At 39.8% G+C, this 16384-nt stretch overlaps 1 long non-coding RNA gene across 3 annotated transcripts in view; it reads left to right on the top strand.

The window, feature by feature from the left end:
• The window catches only part of LOC134353680 (uncharacterized), a 205912-nt gene that overhangs the window by 55148 nt on the left and 134380 nt on the right, over window positions 1-16384 (top strand). For 2 of the 3 annotated variants that reach the window (XR_010019654.1, XR_010019655.1), the window contains exon 3: window positions 6534-6686. The exons of the other annotated variant lie outside the window; for it this stretch is intronic. This is a non-coding gene — a long non-coding RNA (uncharacterized LOC134353680). The remainder of the gene's footprint in view (window positions 1-6533; window positions 6687-16384) is intronic. 3 annotated transcript variants of the gene reach the window in all.

The following is a 16384-nucleotide window of genomic DNA, read 5'->3' as shown; positions in this document are numbered from 1 at the left end:
GCTAGAATGTGATTGGTGAAGTCAAATGGGCGGGGAGGGAGTTTGAAGAGAAAAGCTGGGAGGTGATAGGTGGAAAAGGTAAAGAGCAGAAGAATAAGGAATCTGATAAGCGAGCAGAGAGGACGTGGACTGGCTGGCCAGGGAGGTGGTCAGAGGAGCTGGATCATGTTTTGAACTCTCGGCTGCTGGCTGGGTGGGAAGCAGACTGGCAGATGGGGCTGTTGATTGAGTGGGTGGGGACTTTGGCATGGAGGAGCCTAGTAGTCTGGAAAGGGTTAGTTGTAGCCTATGGCTGCAAAAGGGAGAGGGGGTGTTGAGATTGAAGGGGGAGGGTGGGAGACTGTGGAATACTCCAGAAGTAAGGGTAGCCAAAAAAGGGGTACATCAAGTGAATGACCTGAAGTAACGGGGGACAACAAATTGACGAAAATGAGTGAATTGGAGGAATTTATAGTTCTGTATAAAATTAAAGGTCAGAAGGAAGGAGAAGGAGGATTTAGAGCCCTTAATCCTTTGAAAGTGGCAGCAGCATTAGAGAACCAAATAGGTAAAGGATTCCAGGCCAAGATTTGTCTAATGGATTGCTGAAAATTTGTTGCAAAGATATTGACCAATATAACAGTGCTAAAATGGTGGGAAAATTGGTTGTGAAAGTGGAGTGTATTACTCCGAAAGAAAGGAAGGGAGTTAAGGGGGTAGTGTATGGTATTTGGTCTGGCATGACTGAAAAGGAAATTTTGCACAATATTAAAGATGGTCGAGTGATTGAAGCCAAACGATTAAAATCGAGAGAAGGTGGTAATTGGTATTCTCCTGTCCTTCTGGTTTTTGCAGGTGATGTTCTTCCAACTAGAGTCTATCTTGGGTGCATGTCTTATCAAGTTAGAGAATACATTAGGCCTCCCTTACGCTGTTATAATTGCCAGAGATTAGGACATGTTGCTGGTTCATGTCGAGGTAAAAGAAGATGTATGAAATATGGAGACGATCATGATATTAAAGCATGTAAGGCAGCGGTGCCTAAACACAGTAACTGTGGAGGGGACCACATAGTGGCGTTCAGAGGATGTAAGTAGTTTAGTAAGGCAAAGTAGATTCAGGATGTTAGTATTCAACAAACACTGAAGTACTGAAGCAGTAAAGAAAGTTGATGGAGAGCAAGGGATAAGTAAAGAAAAGATTGGAATGATGGGGAGTCAGTTCATTCTGAGTTCTCTAACTATGGTTTCTTCAGGCATGTTGTTGACGACTAAAGAGTCTGTTTTGGCGTTTGTAGTTGATGTACTGGTTGGGGCTAAAACTACAGCCAAGAGGTCAGATATGATAAAAGTAGTTGTTGGAGCTGCAGAGAGATTCCTTGATATAAAACAGATTTTGTCGGAAAAATTACATGAGTATATGACAGACAAACAATCACTGAATACTTCCCAGTTATCTGGATCAGAGAGTACAGAGGAGCTTTATGTGGATGAAGAGGCCAATAATTAATATTTGAATGTTTTTAATATTACAATATTACAAGAAGATTACCTGCAAATGGTTAAGAATTAAAAAGATTTGTTGGAACTTTTAAAGACAAGCCCAATTTGATCTGTATACAGGAGACATGGTTAAAGCCTCATCTGGATTTTGTGATCCCTGGATATGATAGCTTGAGAGCTAATGAAACAGGTAAATCTGGTGGAGGGTGTGCAACTTTCGTAAAAACAGGACTCCAGTTTAGAAGACTTGATTTTAAATCTAACCTTGAAATTGTGGCTGTGGAGGTTTGGAGCTCTCGTGGTCAAATAACTTTGATTAACTTTTATGATCCAGGTAATATGATGTTATCAGATTTGGATGAAATTATGAATAAGGTAAGATTCCCTATAATCTGGGTTGGAGATTTCAATGCCCATAATCCTATATGGGGTAGTAAAAGTAAAGATAGTAATGGAGCAGTAATAGAGGAGTTTCTAGATAAATACAACATGGTACTGCTAAATGACGGAAGGCCTACAAGATTTAATATTGTAAAGAATATGTGTAGTCACTTAGACTTATCTATCACTTCCTCAATCTTACCTAGGGTTGGGGAATGGGATGTTATGGACAGATACAGACTAGGAACTATGTAGATTTGGTAGAAATTTGATAGTAGAAGTTGAGGAGAGGTCTGCTAGGTATAATTTTTCTTTGGCCCATTGGGATGAGTACCAGGAGAAAGCTGTGGCTATAATAGAAGAGATTAATAGTGAGGGCTCCATAGACGATTGGAATGAATCCCTCTGTCCTATAATTCATAAAGTTGCTCAGTTGACTATTCTGCTATGGAATGTACTTAAGGCTCGAGTATTAGTTCCGTGGTGGAATAAAAATTGTGATATAGCAGTAAGAAACAGAAATAGAGCTTTTTTTTAGATTATGAAGACACGTAGTTCTCTTTTGTTGTCATTTAGTAATGCATGCATTAAGAAATGACACATTATTTCCTCTGGTGTGATATCACAGAACACAGGACAGACCAAGACTGAAAAAACTGACAAAACCACATAATTATAACATATAGTTACAAACAGTGTAACAATACCATAACTTGATGAAGAAGTCCATGAGCACAGTAAAGTTCAAAGTTTTTCAAATGTCCCACATCTCACACAGACGGGAGAAGGAAGAAAAACTCTCCCTGCCATGCTGACCACAATCCGACTCTGAGTCATCCGAAAACTTCGAGCTCTGATCAGCTCTCCGACATCGAATACTGAGTGCCATCTCTGTCCGAACGATTCCACCTCCTTCTCGGTCGCCAAAAGCAGGCAGGACCAGGGATTTTGAGGCCAACCCTTCAAAAGATTCCTGACCACACATTAACGACAGCAGCGAATGGGCGTTTCAGAAATTTCTCCAGATGTTCCTCTGTGCTTTCACGTCCATTCTCCATCAAATCAGAATTGTCTACAGTCCCTATTTAACAGATACAATATCATTTTTCACCGGAGGGCTGCACACACGCAGCGGGCCGCCATCTTCTCCTCCCGCCTTACAGGAAATTAAGAAAGTACCCAGTGTTAGGTAATGTTATGGAGTATAAAAGGGAAAGAGCAGTAGCAAGCAGAGTAATTAAAAATGCAAAGAGGGATAGTTGAAGAAGATTTTGTGGAACCCTGGGCCCTGAGACAGCTATAAAGCAGCTATAGACGATTATTCACAGAATGTCAGGGATATATAGGAAACCATCTATCCGAGCTTTGTTGGAAGGAGATATTGAAGCTGTAACCAATAAGGAAAAGGCTGATATGTTTGTAGAGGTGTTCCAAGCGTTACACAATTCTGGAGAGTTTGGTGATTTGAGAAAGGAAATAATGTTAAAGGAAAGTTGGAAATTGGACAGGAGTTTGGATGATAATAGCTCCATAAATTTGTTTTTCTCCCTTCAGGAATTGCAGGAAGCTGTCCAATCAGGTTCAAACACTTCTCCTGGTAGGGATGGACTGTGTTATGAATTGCTTAAGCATTTAGATGACTCTGTATTAATAGAAATTCTAGCATTGTTTAATTCAGTGTGGAAAGAAGGAAAATTACTAGTAGAATGGAAGCATGCGGTGGTAGTTCCAGTTTTAAAGCCAGGTAAGGATGCGTCTATTCCTAGCTTGTATCGGCCTATAGCTTTAACGTCAGTGCTTTGTAAAACTATGGAACGAATGGTCACCAACAGACTTGTTTATTTTTTGGAAAATAAGAGACATTTTGCTGCGTATCAAAATGGTTTTAGAACTGGAAGATCAACAACGGAATCTGTTGCCATTTTAGTTCATGATATTAAAAAAGCATTTCAAAATAAAGAAGTAATGGTAAGTGTATTTCTAGATATTGAAAGAGCATATGACTCGTTATGGAAGGATGGTTTATTAATTAAACTCTATGATGTTGGAATTAGAGGTAGAATGTTTAATTGGATCAAAGGTTTTCTTAAGGAAAGAACAATTCAAGTAAGAATAGGCGGAAAAAGCTCCAAGTCAGTTAAAATAGGTAATGATACCTCTCAAGGAAGTGTCATTAGTCCAGTTCTTTTTAATGTCATGATAAATGATACCTTTGGTCAGGTAGGGACAGGATTTGGCAAATCATTGTTTGCAGACGATGGTGCAATTGGAAAAGAGGAAGAAACATCAAGTATATATTAAGGCAGGTACAGAAGTCTTTAAGATCAGTTGAAAACTGGGCTAATAAATGGGGTTTCAGGATTTCTGCTTCTAAGTCTAAATACATGATTTTTGGCTTTAGAAGAAAGATTCCTGATTGTGAATCGTATGATTCTCCACTAGAAAGAGTCAAGGTATTCAAGTTTTTATGTGTCTGGTTTGATGAAAGACTTTCTTGCAGGGTTCATATAGATAAAACAATTGGAAAGTGTGAGAAAGTTTTAAATGTTATGAGAAGTATTGCTGGATGGGACTGGGGAGCAGGGCAGGAAACTATGTACTTGATATATCTAGCTATGATTAGATCAGTTATAGATTATGGTTGCATTGCTTATGGTTCCGCTGCTACGGCAGTGCTTGGAAAACTAGACACCGTGCAGTCCAAAGCGCTTAGACTCTGTTGTAGAGCTTTTAGAACAACATCAGTCCCAGCATTATGTGTGGAGATGGGAGAACTGCCTCTGCATTTAAGACGAGCAACACACATCAAAGTTGCTGGTGAACGCAGCAGGCCAGGCAGCATCTATAGGAAGAGGCGCAGTCGACGTTTCAGGCCGAGACCCTTCGTCAGGTCCTGACGAAGGGTCTCGGCCTGAAACGTCGACTGCGCCTCTTCCTATAGATGCTGCCTGGCCTGCTGCGTTCACCAGCAACTTTGATGTGTGTTGCTTGAATTTCCAGCATCTGCAGAATTCCTGTTGTTTGTGATATTTCCGCTAAGGCCCCACCTCCCCCTCGTACCCCATCTGTTACTCATTTTTATGCACACATGCTTTCTCTCACTCTCCTTTTTCTCCCTCTGTCCCTCTGAATATACCTCTTGCCCATCCTCTGGGTCACTCCCCACCCCCCCCGTCTTTCTTCCCGGACCTCCTGTCCCATGATCCTCTCGTATCACCTTTTGCCTATCACCTGTCCAGCTCTCGGCTCTATCCCTCCCCCTCCTGTCTTCTCCTATCATTTTGCATCTCCCCCTCCCCCTCCAGCTTTCAAATCCCTTACTCACTCTTCCTTCAGTTAGTCCTGACGAAGGGTCTTGGCCTGAAACGTCGACTGCACCTCTTCCTATAGATGCCGCTTGGCCTGCTGCGTTCACCAGCAACTTTGATGTGTGTTGAGGAAATATCACATGTGAGTGAAGTCACCCAAATGGCAAAGAAACAGTAGAAGTGAAGGGAGCAGTTCAAGCTTGCTAGGAATGGGGTAAAGAATATCAAGAAGCATGAAAAAACATAGGATGAACTAAGAATCCATTCTTTTGATTTCAGTGGTCAATGACTGGTTTATCTGTATTGTTGGTATGTCTTTTTTGCTTTTCGGAATTGTACCAGTGGTTTGGAAATCCTTTGTGTTTTAGAAACGGTTTCTAATTTGGAAATCTTTTATAAGATGGCAACCTTCTATGAGTTTTAAATGTGTTTTAAGAATGTTGTTAGGATTTAAATGCATATTACTGAAAATGATTGAGCTCTGTTTTAAACTACTTTGTTAGCTGAATGTATCTTCTCCTTGGTGGTAGGGTGTGGGGGAGAATCCACTGCTCAAATAGTGGGTACAAGATAGTGAACTGGTCTTTGAAAATTTGGCAGTTAAAGGCCAAACTCCCTTAGGTGAGGATACCATAGCTAATTATATCTTGTAGGGCTTAAGGTTCTTATTTGAGTTTAGAGCTTTGCGGTCAGCAAATCTAAGAACATCAGGCTTCTGCACTTTATCTTTTTGACCTATCACCTCCCAGCTTTTCACTTCATCACCCCTCCCCTACCCACCTGAACGTGTGTGTTTTTCTGGATTTAGAGCATCAGCCGAATCTCTTCTGTTTACTTCTGTCAGGTTATCCATCAGCCTCTTTCGCTCCGAAGAAAATAAACCCAGTCTGTTCAATATCTCCCCACAGCTGAAGTCCTGCTGTCCAGGCAACATCCTGGTGAACCTTCTTTGCATTGTTCCAGTACTTTCATATCCTTCTGATGGCAATGCAACCAGAACTAAACACAATATTCCATGTGTGGCCCAAACATGTTTTGTTAATGTCCCAGCTCAAACATTCTTTTATAAACTTACTTTGCTTTTATTTTGTTGCCAGGAAGAAGCTATAAAGGTCAGCAAAAGAGTAAATGTATTATGAGAACCTAAGAGGATGAGATTTGTGACCTTCTTCACTGGCGTTAATGTATAATTAGTTGGCCATGGACAGGTTGTCCAGAAAGAAACCGTATGAAAAAGGAGGGGGATAGAAATATTACATCCTTTCTTTCATGCCTTTTTACATTTTTCCTTCATTTACCTTCAATTTTCTTCTCCCTTCCTCTTTTCTCCTCTTCTCCTTATCCTTCTTTTCCTGCTCTGCAGCTGCCTAGAATTGATCTCAAGGACTGAGACCACATGATCATGAGATTCTGCAGCATAAGTAGACCTTAATGAATTTTGGGACAGAAGGCCAGCAGGACTCTACTAGAATGGCTCAGGCAACCAACTCTTTGATGATCTATGACAAACCTTAAGGTAGCTGCTCAAGTTTGTGTGGAGTGCAAAATTATCTCTGGAATGGAGGAGGTATTTTCTGTATGATAAAACTTATGACAAAATTGTTGTTTTTACAGGCCATTACTTTTTCAGAAGTTTTCCTCAAAATAAACTCTGCAGGCCTTGCACAATACTCCCTATAGTGTTTACAAACTCCGTTGAATTCTGGAAGCTTCATTTATTAGTTGATGTAATACTTAAATCAATAGAAAGGATGTTTGATAGCACAGTAGTTAGGCAGGGGGTGGTAGGTTTATTTATTGCCGGCATGGTGCATCACTCCTGCTGGTAGACATGCATTCATAGAACTTAAGACGTTAAGCAGTACAGCACAGGAACAATGAGGCACTATATCTGTGCCAAACATGATGCCAATTTAAAATAATTCGATTTGGTTGCACATGTTTGTATCCCTCCTTTCCCAACTGTTCATGTGCCTCCCTAGATATGTTTAAACTTTGTTATTCTATCTGCTTCTACCATTTTTCTTGACAACACTTTCCAGCCACCTTCAGGACCCTGTGTAAAAAATCTTGGCTTGTAAATCTGCTTTAAATATTCCCCTTGTCACAACTACGGACTCAGCTGTGCAGCAGATTCAGCTCGTGAATCTGCACGTGTCAGCTAACTATTATTTCATTATGGTGTTATTGAACTTCCATCGTTTAATTGTAGTGTTTGGAGAGACTTGAGCAAAGCACAGCACTGTTACACTGCCTGCTAGCAATTGGCCTTGCCTGAGAAAGTGAACTATCAAATCTACTGATGCTGAACACTAGTGGTATTCATTTTATATTTAGATATTCCTTTCAGTTGTGGTGTTGGCATCTAGTTTTCCATTTGAGTTTTAATTAAATGCCCTGTTTGGCCTAGCATTTATTGTTTTCTTTTCCCTTAAAATACTGTTCACATTAAAGTCTATTAACTATCACCCCCTTCAGTCTCAGTCTCTCTCTCTCCCTCTCTCCCTCTCTCTCTCCCCCTCTCCCCCTCTCTCCCTCTCTCCCTCCCCACTCAGGCCATATCCAAATGTACTGACACCCCTGCTCTTCTGCACCCTGTCCAAAGTTTCCATATTTTTCTGTAATGTGGCAACAAGAACTAAACACAATCAAATATGGCTTAAATAAGGCTTTATATAGCTGCAACTTTTACAATAGATAAAAGCAAGCACACTATCCATATGAATTGCCAGGTTTAAGATATTAATAAAAGCAACTGGGCTCATATCAAAGCAATACTGAACATGGAAAAATGTAATAATCTGTTTTCTCTGCAAGATTTCAACTATCATTGGGGAGCACATTTTAACTCAAACTGCATATGTGTGCTTACAATGTAACAATAAATATCACACAGCTAAGTTTTGCAGACTATTTCTACTTATTACAGATGACCACAAGATTGTCATAGATTTGCACAGCACAGAGGATGCCACTGGACACATTGAATCTGTGCCAACTCTTTCAAAGAGAAATCAGTTTAGTTCCAGCTGCTGTCCTGCTGAAGGGTTTTGGCCCAAAACGTCGACGGTACTATTTTTCAAAGATGCTGCCCGGCCTGCTGAGATCCTCCAGCATATTGTGTGTGTTGCAAAGTTCCAGCTGCTGGACGACATCCCTATAATGTATTTTTTTGTGTGATTCTTTTGAGGGTGATATTTGAAAAAGCTCCAGTTGCACTATTTCTTAGAGCCCATTAAATTCTGACAACTTGCTGTGTAAAAAAGTTTCTCATATCATCACCAGCACTTTTGTCAGTCACCTTAAACATGTTTCCCTTGAAAGAAGGATCCTTCAACCAGTGGAAATAAAGTATTTGCTCAAATAAACCCCTCATTGTTTTAAGCAATTCTATCAGACCTGCTGTTGGGCTTCTAGTTTGAGAGGAACTTTGCCTATCAATCTCACAGTAATCAATCCAGTAAAATTCTTTTGAGCCTTTTTCAGAACCTTATGACCTTGGAAATGTGTGGTTCACAGAACTGGAAATTAACTCAGGCTGGGTGGAAACAATGCTTTATATAAATTCAGCATAATATCCTGACTTTGGTGCTCTGTACTTCCACATATAAACCCAGGATTCCAAATGCTATATTAAATGCTTGGTTAAGCCACCCTGCCAGCTGCAACGGATTGTGAACAAACACTACGCTTCCCCTCCCTTTAAGACCGTATCATTTATTTTGCTGTATGAGCTCTCCTCATTCTTTCTATCATAAAATTTTATTTCAAACTTTTCCTTGCTGAAGTTTACTTGCCTTATATCTGATGGTTTCACCAGCCCAGCTTTATTCCCTCAAAGTCTAATAATTTCCTCTCTGCTATATATTACATTTCTAAATATTGTGTTATCTACTTATTTTGATGTTCCGGCAATTCTAAGTGACTAATGGGTGTTGAAAATTATTGTAGTAATGGTGCTAAACCTGGAGATTGTCACTGTATCTATTTAGAAAATCAAACATTCATCATAGTTCAGTTGTTACCCGTCTCTCAGCCAATTCATCCTGCTACTGCCCCTTTCATTCTGTGAATTCCAATGTTGACAAGAAATATGATACATGGCATTTTATCAAATGCCTTTTGGAAAATCATTTATGCAGCATTAATTGTTCTGCTCTCATCCAACTTTGGCATTAACCTATTAACATCATTAAAAAATTCAATCAAATTTGTCAATCACAATTTGTCCTCAACAATTCCTTGCCCAATTTCCTTTATTGGTAAATTCTTGTCCAAGTGGTGATTAATTTTCATCTACATTATTGAAGATTGTGTAGCACAGAGTACAAATTCTACCAAGTGTGAAGTTCTACAGGTCCATTGGGAAAGGGTAGTGATGGTGATTCGTACTTAAAAATAGATTAAAGTTAATTAAGTATTATAATTATCAGTTCTTTTGCCTTGTAGATGTTGCCTGATTGCTGATTTCATCTAGCAGTTTGATTTCTTTTTGCCTGGAATAACAATTACTTAATAATTAATTCATTGAAACAGCAGGAGTGTAGTTATTGTTGACATGGAAAACTAGTTAGATTTTAGCTGAAAATCAAAATTGCAGAGATGCTGAAAATCTGAAATGAAATGTATTTTAGTTCTTCTAATAGACAAAGGCATATCAAGACTCTTCTGGCCCATTGAGTACGCATACTGTGCCACAGGGGAAGCTACAAAACATCGTCTAGAAGAGCTCAAGCTTGAGATCCTGGAATTTGAGCAATGGCTGGCATCACTACCGTACATTGTTGAAGCTGAATATTATGAGATTCACATGTTCCGAGTCATTCCACAGCATAAAGAAAAGCCCAGGTGGAATGCTGTCTACCAGTTACTGCTCCTGCTTTATTATTGCTCAAGAATAGAGTACAAGACAATGGGTTGTTTAATTTTAATTGTTTCAAACAGACGAGCTGACTCTTAAGCTGTTTAGTTCAAGATAGTTTGCAGAACTATGTGGATAATATCTTTTAGCCTATCAATAACTGATGTGTTCATAGTTAGAGGAGTTGTTTATAGTTATGTACTCCGAAGTTAGCTTTATAGCATTGATAGTAGCTAGCTAAGGTCTATGTCTCCAAAGATACTTTTAGACCATTTGTGTTAAAAGGATATCTGAGGAAATATCACATGCTTGTGAAGTCACTCAAAAGGCCACATAAGTGTATAGATGTAGAAAACAGTTCAGGTTAGGAATGGGGTAAGGAACATTAAGAAACATAGTAGAACTAGAATCCAGCTTTGGTTTCTGTGATGGAAAACTTATTTGTCTGCATCTTTGGTATGTCTTTTTCAGATTCTAGGAATTGTACCCATGTTTTTGGAAATACTTATCCATACCGTTTGAGAAATGCTTTGTACTTTGTGCTCTGGAAGTGGTTTGTAATTGGGAAATTAAGATAGAAATCCTCTGTGAGTTTTAAATTTGTTTTAAGAGTGTGTGGATTTAACTTCATTGGACATGTGATTAGGAAAGAGGAGTTAGAATGCACGGCAATTGTGGGAAAGATTGAAGGGAAGAAAGCAAGAGAAAGACAAAGACAAATGATGAAGGAGACAGCGGCCAGAGAACTGGAAATGAATACCAATGAATTGATCCACTTGACCCGAAACATGAGCGTGTGGGCCATGGCAGTCAAAGCTCAAACTGGGCATGGCACCTGATGATGATGATGATGATGTGGATTTAAACATGTATCACTGTAAATAAATGAACTATGTTTTAAACAACTCAGTTAGTTGGAAGTACTGTATCTTTTCCTTGGAAGTGAGAGGGGACCCACTGCTGGAATAGTGGGTATTGGTAGCTAACTACAGCATGGGGAATAAACAAGGAAGAGAACTAGTCTTTGAAGATTGGTAGTTACAGTATAATCTCTCTTTAGTGAGAGTACTTATGCCAATTTATATCTGATAGTACTAAAAGTCTTGGTATGAATTTGGAACTTCGCAGTCAGCGAACCAGTGCCACCACAGATGATGGATGCTGCTTTCCTGTGACAGTGTTCCACGTAGACATGCTCAGTTGTCGGCAGGGGTGTAAAGGTAAATGCATTTTGTAGACAGTCTGTGAGGGCCGTGGTGAGGGCATTTCTGCAGTCAGTTGGATGGGCTGAAATTAGTCTATTTTAATGCAAGAAGTATCCAGAGCAAGGATGATCTTAAAACATGGATCTGTGCATGGAAATGTGTCATTGTAGCCATTACTGAGACCTGCTACTGGATGTTCTGAGGTTTAGATGTTTCTAAAGAGACAGGCAAGGAAGAAAAAAATGAGCGAGTGACATTGCTTATTAGGGATAGTATTACAGCTGCAGAAAGGGGGTATATTGAAAAGGGATTGTTTACTGAGTCAGCATGGGTGCATGTCAGAATGAGAAAGAGTGCTATCATTTGAAGAACTCCATTGGAAGTTTCTATAGAACCCCTTCCTCCCCACACCAGTGGCAACAGAGGCAGTGAGGAGTAGGTTAGGAGGCACATTTTAGAAAGGTGCAAAAATAACAGGGTTGTTGCCATATTATAGGTAACTTCAACTTCCCTAATATTAATTGGCACCTCCTTAGTGCAAAAGGTTTAGATGAGACAGTATTTGATAGGTGTGTCCAGGAAGGATTCCTGACACAATATGTAGACAGGCTGACTAGAGAGGAAGCCATACTGGATCTGGTACTAGGCAATGAACCTGGTCAGGTGACTGATGAATTGATTAGCATTTTTGAGATAGTGGCATTTACAGAGATAAGCTTGGACAGGGATAGGAGGAGATGGTATGTGAAGTGTTGCAAGAGACAAATAATGAGGACAAGTAATTAGTAAATAGGGATGTGAATTATTCTAGTGTGGTAACAGAACCACAGACAAAAGTAGAGACATGGAATAAAACAGCAACAATACCTAATATTCAGGAACTTCACTAATTATATTAATGTGTGCACCAATTTTGAAATAGAAACTTAAATTTATTGCTAGAAATGTGGATAATCATTTTATTCCGTAATCAGGACCTAGTCTGTTTCTTAATTAAGTCTTCTAGAAGCTATTATACTTCTATCAGGTTTTAGTTTTACTGAGAATGTAAAGGTTATACCAAGTTCATGCTCAGATAGATTAGCTTTGGCTGGTCTGCTGGTGCGTACCAGTTTTTAAAATAAGTATCTTATTTCCATAAGGTACAGGAGCAGAACTGGGTCATTTGGCCATCACTCTGCTCCACCATTTCATCATGGCTGATCCAAATTTCTTCTCAGCCCCAATCTCCTGCTTTTCCCGTATTCCTTCATGCCCTGACTAATCAAGAATCTATCAACCACTGCCTTAAATATACTGTACAGAAAGATGTGGCCTCCACAGCTGCCTGCGGCAATGAGTACCACAGATTCACTATTCCCTAGCTAAAGATGTTCCTCCTCAACTCCATTTTAAAAGGACGCCCCTCAATTTTGAGGCTGTAACCTCTGGTCTTAGGAAACCATAGAAAACATTCTTTCCATATTCACTCTATCCAGGCATTTCACTATTCGATAGGTTTCAATGTGGGCACCCCTCATTCTTCTAAATTCCTGTGAATACAGGCCCAGAGCCATAAAACACTCCTCACATGACAAGCTGTTTAATGCTGGAATCAGTTTCCTGAATCCCCTATGAACCCTCTCCAGTTTCAGCACATCATTTCTAAGATAAGGGGCTTATACTGCACCCAATACTCCAAGTGAGGCCTCACCGGTGCTTTATAAGGCCTCAGTATTGCATCCTTGCTTTTACATTCTAGTCGTCTCGAAATGAATGCTAACCCTGCATTTGCCTTTCTCACCACAGACTCAACCTACAAATTAACCTTTAGGGAATCTTGAACAAGGACTCTCAGATTCCTGTGCACCTCACATTTTAGTATTTTCTCTGCATTAAAAATAGTTAACCCTTTCATTTCTTCTACCAAATTACATGACCATACACTTCCTGACACTATATTCCACCTACCATTTCTTAATCAGTCCCCGAATACCCTCCCTATTTCCTCAAAACTACCTGCCTCCCCACCTGTCTTTGTATCATCTGCAAACTTTGCAGCAAAGCCATCAATTACATCATTCAAGTCATTGACATGTAATGTAAAAAGAATCGGTTCCAACACAGACTCCTGTGGAACACCACTAGTTACTGGCAGCCAACCAGAAAGGGCTCTGTTTATTTCCACTCTTTGTCTTCTGGCAATTAACCACTACTGTCTAGAATCTTTCCTGTAATACTATGGGCTTGTTTGACAGCCTCATGTGTGCTACGTTGTCAAAGGCCTTCTGAAAATCCAAGTACACAACATCAACAGACTCTTCCATGTCTATCCTGCTTGTTATTTCCTCAGAGTTCCAACAAATTTGTCAGGCAAGATATTCCCTTGATGAAACCATACTGTCTACAGCCTTTTTCATCATGTACCTCCAATGACCCCCAAACCACATTCTTAATAAGTGACTCCAACATCTTCCCAATCACTGAGGTCAGACTAACTGGCCTGTAGTGTCCTTTCTTCTGCCCCCTCCCTTCTTGAAGAGTGGAGCAACAATTGCAATTTTCCAGTCTTCTGGAACTATTCCAGATCTAGTGATTCTTCAAAGATCATTACTAATGCCTCCACAATCACTTCAACTACCTCTTTCAGAACCCTGGGGTGTACACAATCTGTTGCAGGTGACTTATCCACCTTCAGACCTTTTAGTTTCCCAAGAATCTTCTCTGTAGTAATAGTAACTTCACCCACATCATGACCCCTGATACTTGGAACTTCCACCACACTGCTGGGGTTTTTCATAATGAAGACTAATGCAATATACTTATTCATTTAATCCATAATTTCCTTGCCCCCCATTACTACTCTCCAGCATAATTTTCCAACTGTCCAAAATCCACTCTCACCTCTGTTTTGCATTTTACATATCTGCAGAAACATTTGGTAACCTCTTTTATATTACTGGTTAGCTTATTTTTGTATTTCATCTTTACCTACTTAATGAGTTTTTTAAATGCCTTCTGCTGATTTTTTAAAAAAAGCTTCCTAATCCCCTAACCTCCCACTAATTTTTGCTCTATTATATGCCCTCTCTTTGGTTTTTCTATTAGCTTTGACTTCCCTTGTTAGTCATGGTTGTGTTTGGAATACCTCTTGCTCTTTGGGATGTATATATTCTGTGCCTTCTGAATTTCTCCCAGAAATTCCAGCCATTGCTGCTCTGCCATCATCCCTGCCAGTGTTCTTTTCCAATCAATTCTGGTGAACTCCTCTTTCATGCCTCTGTAGTTTTCTTTACTCCACTGTAATACTGACACACCTGACCTTAACCTGTTTTCAAATTTCAAGATGAATTTGATCATATTGTGATCGCTTACCTCTAAGGGTTTTTTTTTAATCCATAACAGCTCTGATCAATTCTGGTTTGTTTCCCAACACCCAGTCCATAAAAGCTGATCCTGTCATTGCCTCAACCATGAACTGCACTAAAAAATCATCACATAGGCATTCTAGAAACTCCCCCTCTTAGAATCCTAAACCGACCTGATTTTCCCCAATCAACCTGCACATTGAAATCCCCGTGACTATTGTAATATTGTCTTTTTGTCATGCATTTTCTATCTCCTGTTGTAACTTGTAGACCACATTCTTACTACAGTTTTGGGGTCTGTATATGACTCCCATCAGGGTGTTTTTAACCTTGCATATTCTTAGCTCTATCCACAACGATTCAATGGCCTCAGACCATATATCATCTCTTTCTAATGATTTAATTTAATTTTTTACTAACATAACCACGCCATGCACTCTGCCTTCCTGCCTGTCTTTCAATACAATGTGTATCGTTGGACATTAAGCTCCCAGTTGTAATCTTTTCTCAGCCATTATTGAGTGATGCCTACAAAATCATATTTGCCAATTTGTAACAGTGCTACAAGTTCATCACCTTTATTCCATATCCAGCACACATTCAAATATAACACCTTGAGTCCTGTATTCACCTTTTTAGAATTTGTCCACCTTTCATGTTGCAACTCATCCTGTTTACTGCAATTTTGCCCTATCATGAGCCTCTTCTTGCTAGGAGTCACCAGATTCTTTGAAAGATAAGGGGCCCAAACCTGCTCATATACGCCAAGTGAGGCTTCACCAGTGTTTTATAAAGTCTCAACATTACACACTTGTTTTTATATTTTAGTAGTCTTGAAATGCATGCTAACATTGCATTTGCCTTCTTCACCACAGACTCAACCTGCAAATTAACCCAGCAATGGCCTATTTCATCATGTGCCTTCAAGTACCCTGAGCCTCATTCTTCATAATCAACTCCAAAAGCTTCATAATCACTGGGGTCAGACTAATTGTCTATAATTTCCTTTCTTCTGCCTCTTTCCCTTGAAGAGTGGAGTGACATTTGTAATTTTCCAGTCTTTCGGAACCATTCCAGAATCTAGTGATTCTTGAAAGATTATTACTAATGCTTCAACGATCACTTCATCCACCATTTTCAAACTCTGGGGTGTACACCATCTGAAGGAAGTGACTTACCTACTTTTAGACCTTTCAGTTTCCCAAGAGGTTTTTGTCTAGTTATGGTAACTTAACATACTTCATGGCCCCTGACATCTGGAACTTCCACCAAAGTGCTAGTGTCTTACACAGCGAGGACTGATGCAAAATACTTACTCAGTTTGTTGCTTTGGGACAAGGAAATGACCTTTGACTCATTCTCCTGTATGAGTCAAAGGTCATCAAGTTGCAGCTCTAGTTCCTTAATATGTTTCTTTGGAGTTGCAGCTCAGTGTACCTGGTGCAGCTGTGTTTATCTGGGAGACTGGACTTCTCCCAGACTTCTCAAATCCCACACACATTTCAGGATACTACACCTGGAGCTAACTTCACTATACTAGGCCGTAACAGATGAGGAATGAACAAATTAGGACAGAGAGAAGTAGCATGCAAAACTCATATCTCACCCATGCCTGATCTCGCCTAAGCCTGATGAGCCAAGCCACTCTAAAAATTGGCATTCTCCACAAGAATGGCCACTCTGCTTCCACATAAGTTATCCTTTTTGGCCCTTTCTGATGAATATATATTGCTGATTGGCCACTCCTCGTCTGAGAAAAAGAGCCACTAAACTCTGCCTTAAAAATCTTGATTGATGTCCT

The sequence above is a fragment of the Mobula hypostoma genome, chromosome 1 (genome assembly GCF_963921235.1).
Source record: "Mobula hypostoma chromosome 1, sMobHyp1.1, whole genome shotgun sequence".
In the NCBI taxonomy this organism is placed as follows: Eukaryota; Metazoa; Chordata; class Chondrichthyes; order Myliobatiformes; family Myliobatidae; genus Mobula; species Mobula hypostoma.
This window is presented reverse-complemented; position numbering and strand designations above follow the sequence as displayed.